The sequence below is a fragment of the Crinia signifera genome, chromosome 11 (assembly GCF_055691185.1).
Source record: "Crinia signifera chromosome 11, ASM5569118v1, whole genome shotgun sequence".
In the NCBI taxonomy this organism is placed as follows: domain Eukaryota; kingdom Metazoa; phylum Chordata; class Amphibia; order Anura; family Myobatrachidae; genus Crinia; species Crinia signifera.
Genome location: NC_139227.1, coordinates 88,662,827 through 88,673,366, shown reverse-complemented (window position 1 = coordinate 88,673,366; position 10,540 = coordinate 88,662,827). Strand labels below are relative to the sequence as shown.

Sequence of the window (10,540 nt, the reverse complement as noted above, 5' to 3'; positions counted from 1 at the left end):
GTATTTCGTCCGCCGCAAAGGGGGCGTATAGGGGCGTGAGGGGCTTCATACCCTCATTTCCCTATGTATACGCCCCGCGTTTCATGGGCGTTCCCATGCAAACGCGGGGCGTATGCATGCTAATCAGGGCATGACGCCACTGATGGGGGCGGAAAGCTGACGTCGCCGGATGTCAGCTCTCAGCCCCCATACAAGCTATCACACGGACGATTGTCCGTGTGGTCTCAGCTTGCGGGAGCTGCTGTGGCGTGCGGCCCTGCCTTCGATGGTCGACGACCATCGAATGCAGGGGGCAGCTCCCACCATGGTGGAGGCGTACGCCCCACCATTTTTATGCGGATCGCCAGCCGTCCGTGTACGGACGGCCGTGGCGATCCGTCTCGTGGGCGGGGATTGGTTTGTGCGGCCGGAGCACCGTGTGCGGCTCCGGCCGCACCAACCAGAATAAGGGCCCTTGTACTGACTGACTGCTCTGTACTGACTCAGATCTGTGGATCACAATGCAGCTATCACTGATACTCACCGTCTGCTGCTTCACCAGCATCCTGTCTATTCCTGGTAAGTCATACTCCATTAGTGTTTTTGGTATATATGTGCCTGAGCGTATATAGTATTACAGTAAATCTATACCTCCCAACATGATCCTCTCCAGGAGGGACACAATGTTACTGTTACTGGACTTCACTCTAAATTTATGATTTGCCGTCATTTGAGCCGTCATCAATAAACCTGTTCAAAACAGATGATGGCAATTATACATTAAGAGGGTAGTCCAGGAATAGAGCATTGTGTCCCTCCTGGAATGGGAAGGTATGGTATCTATCACACTTGCCTACCTGACCCTCTTCATGTTGGAGATGCTCTGTTCCTGGGCTTCCCTGGTAATGTATGATTGCCAGCATCTGTGGTGAAACACCTTTACCTAGCTCCCCACAGGTGAGGGCAATCATACATTACCAGGGAAGTCCAGGAACAGAGCATTTTCTGCCGCATGGAGAGGGTCAGGTAGGCAAGTATGTATCTATAGATTTGTTTGTGTCATTGTGTAATTAATACATCTGTGCAGCTCTTGGTAACCTTAAAAACATGAACTATTTGTGGTCCTGAGGACTGAGTTTGGGAAACTATGGGGGTGATTCTTGTTAGTTTGCAAAGGCAAACTCCTTTTTCTTTAATGGACACAACCATGTGCAATGCAGGTGGGGCAGATGTTACATTTGGGTGAGTTATTTTGTTTCTGTGCAGGGTAAATACTGGCTACTTTATTTTTACTCTGCTATTTAGATTTCAGTTTGAACGCACCCCACCCAAATGTAACTCTCTGCGCATGTTGCATCCGCCCCATCTGTAGTGCAGCATGGTTTTGCCCATTAGAGAGATTTTGCAAGCCAACCTGAATTAGGTCCTGTGTTCAATAGCAGCGTAACCCAAACTTTGATATTGCAGTCCAGGTTTTAAGGATGTCTATGCTTAAGCATACCTCCAAACATCACCCATTCTAGGAAGGACACAGGGATCTGCTCCTGGATTTCTCTTATGTAGGATTGCTATCACCTGTTGGTCGCTGGTCAGAGGAGCATGCTCCTCCGACCAGCGACTTCCCCTGCCTCTTCTCCCGGCAGGGTGTCCTTTTCATCAGCGACCATCTCTGGTCGCAGATGAAAATGGAACACTGAGCAAATGGAAAATGGAACACAGAGATCATGTTGCCCTGTGTGTACGCGAGGGTAGTCCAGGAGCAGAGCATTGTGTCCCTCCTGGAATGGGTCATGTAGGAAAGTATAGCTTAAGTACAGTGGTTAAATTAAATTGGGCAAGGTACTACATTATTGATGGGGTGTGTGTATTACATCTAACCATCCTATCACTAGAACTGCATTACAGTATTTGCAGTTGTCTTTTGTACTGAATTCCACAGTGCCAATTAGGGTGGCCAATCTCTGGATCGAGATCGGCGGGATACCGGATTTGGCCTCAAAAAGTCCGGGATTTCAATCCCGAGATTGGAGTATCCAATCCCGGGATAAGACTGCGCATGCGCAGTCTAATGCCGGGCAGCGTCTGAGCACCTGCTCAGACGCTGCTCGGCTGTTCCCGAATCTCGACCCCGGCGTGCGGCCTGTGTAGCGTGACAGTAGAGGTCACGCTGCGCTGCCCACACCGTCATCACTCGCCGCCCATTCTTCTCTTCCGCCTGCCCGCATCTTCTCCTCCATCTGTCCGCCGCCTGCTGAGGAGGTGCACTTGCCGGGAGGCACGTGCACCTCCAAACCCACTCCCAGCCGCCCGCCTGCTCCCTAATGTAAGTAATTGTGTGGGTCGGTCGGTGTGGGGATGTCAGTGGGATTAGGATCCCAGGTAGGGATGCCAATCCCGGGATTGAGCATTTTTCAATCCCGGATCCCAGAATTGAAAAAATGCCCCGGGATTGGCATCCCTGGTGTCAATGTTATTTGCACACTGTCCTATGTCCTGGGGGAGGGGGTATGCATTCAGGAAGCATACACACCAGATTACTGACAGTGTAACACATGCTAAATCAGTGTCGTAACTATAGCACCGCAGCCCCCGCGGTCGTGAGGGGGCGCTGTGAATGTGGGGGCACTGGGGGGCTGCGGTGCTATAGTAATGCCCCTGTCCCCCCATCCCCCGCAGGCTTACCCGTCTGCGCGTCCCGGCTCCCCTCCTGGCTTCAATCAATTCTAAGGAGACAGACCATGATAAAATGGCCGCCCCATAAAGCAGACAGTACTCTGCGGTATGGGGGCGGCCATTTTATCGTGGTCCGTCTGCATAGAATTATTAATTGAAGCCAGGAGGGGAGCCGGGACGCGCAGACAGGTAAGCCTGCGGCGATGGGGCATCGGCGGCCGGGGTGGGGAGGCCGGCGGGGAGGCGCCCCCCGCATTAACAGTGGGGGGGCGCCCCATACCAAGCTACGCCACTGGCTAAATATTAGATGTGTAGTTATATATTACATTGTTATCATGGAGGTAACTAATACAGATGACTAATGAGAGATTATTGTTACCTTACAGTGCCGGACACCAGCAGCGGATGTACTGACTGCCTTCCAATGGTCTCAGGTATGACCGTATAAGATACACTGTGTGATATGTGGGATCATAGTGGGGGATAAAAATATCAGAGATTGTGCTGCCGTATAGTGTTATTATCCATTCAGGCTCGGACTAGTGACATGTGTGGGGAAAAAAAAAAATATATATATATATAATTTGCATAAAGGGCCACCTCAGCATGTGCTTTCCTTTAGTTGGATTTTGTACCTTGCCTACTTAAAAATATCAGAGATTGTGCTGCCGTATAGTGTTATTATCCATTCAGGCTCGGACTAGTGACATGTGTGGGAAAAAAAAAAAATATATATAATTTGCATAAAGGGCCACCTCAGCATGTGCTTTCCTTTAGTTGGATTTTGTACCTTTTTTTTTGTTTGGATTTTTGTTTCTTTTTCCTCTTTATATGATTTTGACATAATGTGTCCCACTCTATAAATATAAATATTGCTATGAATGTATTTAGAGACTTGCCATTGCAAACAAGTAGACATAAATGTGTTTTTTTACTGGTGTAATACAGACAAAGGCTCTGATTGATTGCTAATAGCTGTCACATGCGTGTGATAATTAACTGGCCAGAATGATTGGCCAGTTGACCTTTAAAAAAGGACCTCCATGCCCTTATGGGTTAAAACCTTCTGAGGAAACTGCCAGAGAGCAAGGCAGAGAAACGCGTCAAGGCATCTGTGGACAGATCAGTGTACCTGCAGGGTTGGTTAAGAGGTGTTCCCCGCCTGGAGCATCAGGTGTATTCCACAGAGCGGACCCCAAACGGCAGGAGAAGCCGCAGCACCCATCTCGGACTGCAACTTGTAAAACAGCGCTGTGTTTTGGGAACTGATTCCCTGAGAGGTGCGGGCAGACAGCTGATAACGGAGACACGGTCTGAGAAACGAGCACGCTCACAGCCGTGCGCTTCATCACTACAGACGGCAACATCAAACTTAAGCTCCCGACCGAGGTCTGGTAAGAGCCGGTAGTCTTTTCCTAAAAGCCACACTGTATTGCCACTGTGTCTCCGTGGATATATAGACATAACATCTATAACGTTTACTGTCTGCTGGAGTGTGCAGATTCGTATGCGCATCTTTATCAGTCTAAGGATTAACAACATTAGACACTGAGGTGTCTATGGACTGAGAAGTATATTTACATCTTAAAACTGCAACTGACCCTGAAGGGTCCTGTGATAAAAACACCCTGTGGATTACAAAATACTATTTACACCTGGAGCAGGACTCTGTGTAATTGTAACTCTACATTAAATATTAGTGCCATTGGACTGAGTTCTTGTGGCCCTATCCAATTTACACTCACCCTGCATGGTTACCATTGATCTGCCTAAATATTATGTTTTTTAATGTATATGTTTTAAAATATGCAATTTTATGATTGTTGAATTTGTATTAATATATATGAATGAATTATTAAATATTGGTACCTATATTGCGCTCTCTTATTTATCTTTTTTGGTAAATTAGGGATTTTGTACCTTGCCTACTTTGTTGCATTGTGATTATGGTGCTATACCCATAAATAAATTACAGGCATTGTGTGTTTGTTTTGTTTATATTAGTCCATATAGGAGCAGCACAACCACGACAGGAACAAAGGTGCCTTCCACAAACCTCAGCGAGGTTCACAATAGAACAGACCATACGGCGGCACTCCTCCAAATAAAGATATTTCATGCAGTTGTATACATCAACATTTCGAACTTTAATATGCAGTTCTTCTTCAGGATACATAAAAACAGTAAACACAGTACACATATTTATACTTACCACAGATAATTGACACCCGCCTCCAGTGTCCATCACCGCGGCCTCCAGCTGACGTCCACGTGTGTTGCACACATAATGTGCGCAACACACATGGACGTCAGCTGGAGGCCGCGGTGATGGACACTGGAGGCGGGTGTCAATTATCTGTGGTATGTATAAATATGTGTACTGTGTTTACTGTTTTTATGTATCCTGAAGAACTGCATATTAAAGTTCGAAATGTTGATGTATACAACTGCATGAAATATCTTTATTTGGAGTAGTGCCGCCGTATGGTCTGTTCTATTATGGAAGGCACCTCATTTTGTTCCTGTCGTGGTTGTGCTGCTCCTATATGGACTAATATATTATATATATGTATTTTTTTTTTTCTGTAAAGCGCTGCAGAATATGTATGCGCTGTATAAGAAACTGATGATAATATATAAACTCTGCACCTTCAGGGAACATAAACAGTAGCGGGCGCAGACCCAAAGCATCACTAGATAATGGCCAATGTAGATATCCTCTATATCAGTGGTTCTCAACCTCGGTCCGCAGGGACCTCCAACAGTGCCGGCTGTCATCACAGGTGATATAGGGGCAGATGTATTAAGCTAGAGATAAATGCAAGGGTGATAAGGAGAGATAAATGTCCAGCCAATCACCTGCTAACTGCCATGTTACAGCATGTGTTTGAAAAAAGTCAATAAGGAGCTGATTGGCTGGACGTTTATCTCTCCTTATCACCCTTGCATTTATCTCTTGTTAAGGCTTAATACAACTGCCCCATAATTAGCTCCACCTGTGATCTTTTAAACTGTGCCAGTGAGTAATTAGTGCACCTGTGTATCTGTGAGGTGACCTGCACCATTGGGGGTCCCAGAGGATCGGGGATGAGAACCACTGCTCTATACAATACTTCCCGCACCTCTGACACTGTATGCTCAGATCACTGACATCATATTTCATTTTTTTTTTTTTGCAGATAATCCAACAAGTAGCCCTGATGAAGTATCAGAACAAGGAGGCTTCATTCCCCATATTATTCAACATAACCAAAACCCACCTTCTGTATATTTTACTAAATTGGTTAGGGGGTGGTAAAGAAGAGAGTCCACGACTGGCGTACTTTAGGGATTAAGGGTTATTATAGTATAAATTTTAATATTGTTAAAATAAGAAATACTTTTTTTACATCAGTGAAATATGTTAAAAATTCTCATAGAATTGTGCAAAAAGATATGAAAAAAGTGAATAAAATCAAGGCTGTGTGATCCTGCCAATGTGTGCATGTGGTTTATTATGTCTTACTTATCATTTGTACTGTATTCCCTTTAATTTCATGCAATGGAATATCACTAGGTGGTAGCAGTGTTCAAATTCCCTGTATGAGTGAGGTTCACTTGAACTGTTTGTTACACCATAGTTGCCGACTATCCTGCAGCCAGATCACTGAAGCATGGGGGTGGGGCCATTGCCAGGAGGGGGAAAGGGGCGGTTCGGGGACGAGGCCATGGGAACGCGTCATTTTAGCCCCCCCCCCCCCCCCCCAGTGCAATGCCGGTATTTCTGGCATTGCACTGCGGGGGGGGGGGTGTGTGTGTTAAAATGCAGCGATAGCTTCATTTGGCTCGCGGACCCCCTGCTGGCGGGTTAGTTCATGGGATATGGAGGGAAATGCGGGGGGGTTGCCCCCCTTTCCTGGGGGTCGGGAGGCCATTCTGGGAGGGTAGGCAACCCTGTGTTACACTAGTACTGCTTTGACACTGCAAAACCTGCTTTGACACAGTTTTTGAAACATTAAATAAAGCTGGTCAGAGCAAGTTAAACCCCTTACACCAGTGATTTTCAACCTTTTTACCTTGCGGCACACTAAATAAGATTTTAAAATTGCCAAGGCACACCATGAAATCCCCACAGGGCAAAACACATTGGCCCCCCCACAGGAAAAAAACAAACCTATTGGTCCCCATATAAAAAACAATCACACTGGTCCCCACAGGTAACAAAAATAAAATACATTGGCCCTTTACATGAAAAGAGACCAGTAAATAACAGTTGAACTGGTGGTGGCTGTAAACTGGTTTGGCCATCTCTAGATCTGGGGGCACACTTGAGAACAGCTCAAGGCACACTAGTGTGCCACGGCACAGTGGTTGAAAAACACTGCCTTACACATTGCATGTTGTAAACAGTGTATTACTGGTTAATTACAGTTTTTGACCCTTTCACATTAAACCGTTTTTTTTTTCCCCCTCCCCTGGTACTTGCCAGCATGTACCCCTGCTCCCCCCCCCCCCCCCATCCCCTGGTACATAGCAGCCTGTACCCCCACATCCCCTGGTACTTAGCAGTGTGTACCCATGCTCCACCCCCCCCCCCCCCTGGTACTTGCCAGCATGCAGGGGTCCATGCAGTGGGCAGTGTGTGGCGGGATCCGTCCGGCAAATGGGAAGTCAGCGACAAGGTCTCTGCGGCAGATGAGAACTATATCTGCAGTGTGAAAGGAGTATAGAAAGCCTGAAGGGGACATTTTTGACCCCTTAGCAAAGAAAAACTTGTTGCGTTTCAGCAGTTTGGTTTCCTGCTAATCTGATTTTTTTTTTGTGACTTTCCATAATTAAACGTCACAAACAAGCCACCAAATTTTTGTTTGTGTAGGTTCATTATTTGGGAAAATATTTCAAGGTATACTTAGAAAGACTTAAGGGGTCAAAGCGAACCAAGAGTTGTTTCGCACATAAATTCCTTTAAAATGTATGACCCATATGTTTTGAAACATGACCAGTGTACATTGATTGTGGACCAGAAGAAAAAACAAAAGAATGTCATCCTCCTTAGCTCACTTTATCCAGGTGTTGATATTGGTAAAGATGCAAAGAAGCTTTTCAAAACTGTATCATATTACAAGGGGATACGGTCACTAGGTCTACAACTGTATCATATTACAAGGTCACTAGGTCTAGTGGGTCAACACCACTAGGTCGACATGCATGAAGGTCGATGTGACTGATTGTTGATGTGTGTTAGGTCGACACAAGCATTCGGTTGACATGGCGTTTTTCTTTATTTTTTTGAGCCAACATGTGCTGACAGGCGCTATTTTATGCCCTTATATAACAGACAAAGAAGAAAAAGGCTAGAGATATTTCGGGTGCACTTGTGGGTTTGTCTTGTGGCCCGTTCAACTGATTCGAAAGAAATGATATGTATTAAAAATTAACCTTTATTTTATATTTTTATTTAAAAAGAGGGGAGATGTGTATAACCTCTCCTCCTCTCCACAAAAAAAGGAAAGAAAGAGAAGTGCATTAAAGTAGGAAATGGTGCTTTAAAAAAGGATGATTGTAAGGTTCTGATCTGTATTTGGTAGTGTTTGGTTAATTGTATAATGAATATTCGTATATCATGTACCCTTTATTGTAGTCCAAATTTCATTCCCTTAATCAGGGTATGTTTGGCTTCACTCTTTATGTATTTATTCACCTCTTATTTGGATCATTTTCCCTCCATTTATTATTTTTAGAGGGTGACAGGCATGATCCACTATTACAGTGGTTCCCAAACTGTGTGCCGTGGCTCCCTGGGGTGCCTCGGGACACTTACAGGGGTGCCGTGGGTTGGTGGCCTAGGACCAATTCAAATAATTTATGATCAATTATTTATGGACAAATCCAGTGCTGGTGGCTGCCAATCATAAAATATGTGTACAATCAGAATCAAATCCTGCCCTTTACCACATAACTGACGCTAATAAGCACATATAAACACAATCTACTTAATTGTATATATTTTTGGGGGGGCCTAGGGGTGCCGTGGAAAGATTCTGATACTCTAGGGTGCCGTGAGTCAAAAAAGATTGGGAACCCCTGCACTATTAGCACTTTTTCAGACTCAATTGCAATACTTTGTGTCCCTCAGTGTGAGTTCTCTTATTGGAGATGTATCTTTCTTTATTGTTTACTCAGCAGGTTTATGGAGCTGTCGTTTTTACAGTGATAAGGGATGTTTTGATTTTATTCCTCTGGGAACTTATTCTTGATTATGGGAACTATTATTTATAGTCGCCCTATAATGTGCCTCAATGCTTGTGTGCTTGTATATTTGCTCCTTTTATGGCTAGGATGTGCGCCCTGGAGCTCTTCTCCTTATTGTTTAATTATAGGAGAGGGTGACGTGTGTATGTAGCACATAGTAATCTCTCTAAAGCAGCCCATACACGGTCCATTTAACGGATCCGTTTGGGACTTAAATAGTACACATCGGATCGGATTGCATCGAATTTTCCCACCCCTTTTTCAATATCAACCAGCGCTGCCTTTCTATCCATATATAAAAATTGTAACAGTGTCGCCTTTAGGGCAGATATAAACGGTGGCGTTGACGATGTCCAGCATCTTAGGATGATTTTCTTCGCGACCGTGACCGTAATGGTCAGGAAGGGGGTCAATACCGTCTTTCTGCCTTGTAAATTCCAGTTAGAGAAATTAGCTAACAACATTGCTAACGGATCTTTCTGCAACTGCAGGTGACACACTTCATTAATCAGCATTGTTACCTTATCACAGAATTTACGAAGTCTCCCACAGTCCCGCATATTATGATAAAAGGAGGAAAACATGCTCTTGCATTTCAAGCATAAACCCAGGTCTCCTGGGACAAAATATTTCCTCTGTGACTGGGATATGTAGGCCCTGTGGAGCGTCTTTATGTGGACCTCCTGGAGCATTGCTGAGTGCAGTGTTTTGAGCGTCTGCTCTAAGTGTTTCGTGGGTACCTTGTGGGAGTCTATTTGTGGGATGTCTTGGGCCCATTTGGCTGCAGCTGCCATCCAGATGGTTTCATTTGGCACAGGCAGTAAATCTGGGTATAGGTATCTAAGGCGGTAGGGTCCTGTTCCACTGAGGACAAATATTGAATGTAATGGGTCTGGGGCCGCAGCCTGGGTCATAGGTGTGGGCATGGTCTGGGCATAGTGCCTGGCCTGAAGATACATAAAGAACTCTTTATTTGGTAAAGAGAACTTCTCTGCTATATCTCGGAATGCGAGCAGGGATCCCCCTACAATCCCCTTTGTTTTCCATCTCAGGTACCCCGAGTTGGACAACCCTGGTTGGAACTTGGGGTTTCCCCAAAAGGTTGCGAATTTTGTACTCTGGTGATTCCTCCCCAGTTTCTTATTAATTGTTAACCATGTCTGATACGTGTCTGTAAACAATACGTTTCCCTGAATCTCCCTAGGGAGTGCGGCCTTTGGGACATGCAACAGGGCTGCGGGTGAATAAGGGGCAAAAATATCTACTTCCATTGCTTTATGAGTGTAGAGCTCAGTCCCCTGGAACCAATCAAGAATATAGCGCATAAATACAGTCTGTGTAAATGCATATGCATTGGGGATTCCCAGACCCCCCTCCGCTTTCCTGGCATATAACTTATACCTGGCAATGCGTGGTTTCTTGCCTTGCCAGAGAAATGCAAAAAACCCCTTGGTGACCCTGGCCATGTCAGTCTTGGCCATCTGTATGGGAAGCATTTGAATATAATCTGACACCTTTGGGAAGGCCACAGATTGCAAGACTGCTGCCCTCCCTAACAGTGAAAGGGGAAGGGTTTTCCAGGTCTCCCATTGAGTTAGCATCTTGTTCACAGATGGGACAAAGTTGGACGAGTACAGTTTTGATAGGCTAGAAGGGA

The 10,540-nt window shown here is 45.3% G+C and overlaps 1 long non-coding RNA gene across 1 annotated transcript; it reads left to right on the top strand.

Moving 5' to 3' along the window:
- The first annotated feature begins 491 nt into the window (after positions 1-491).
- Positions 492-5,967, top strand: LOC146045956 (uncharacterized). Its single transcript, XR_014465694.1, has 3 exons — positions 492-558; positions 3,039-3,086; positions 5,832-5,967. It is a non-coding gene; the product is annotated as an uncharacterized LOC146045956 (long non-coding RNA).
- The last annotated feature ends 4,573 nt before the right edge of the window (positions 5,968-10,540 follow it).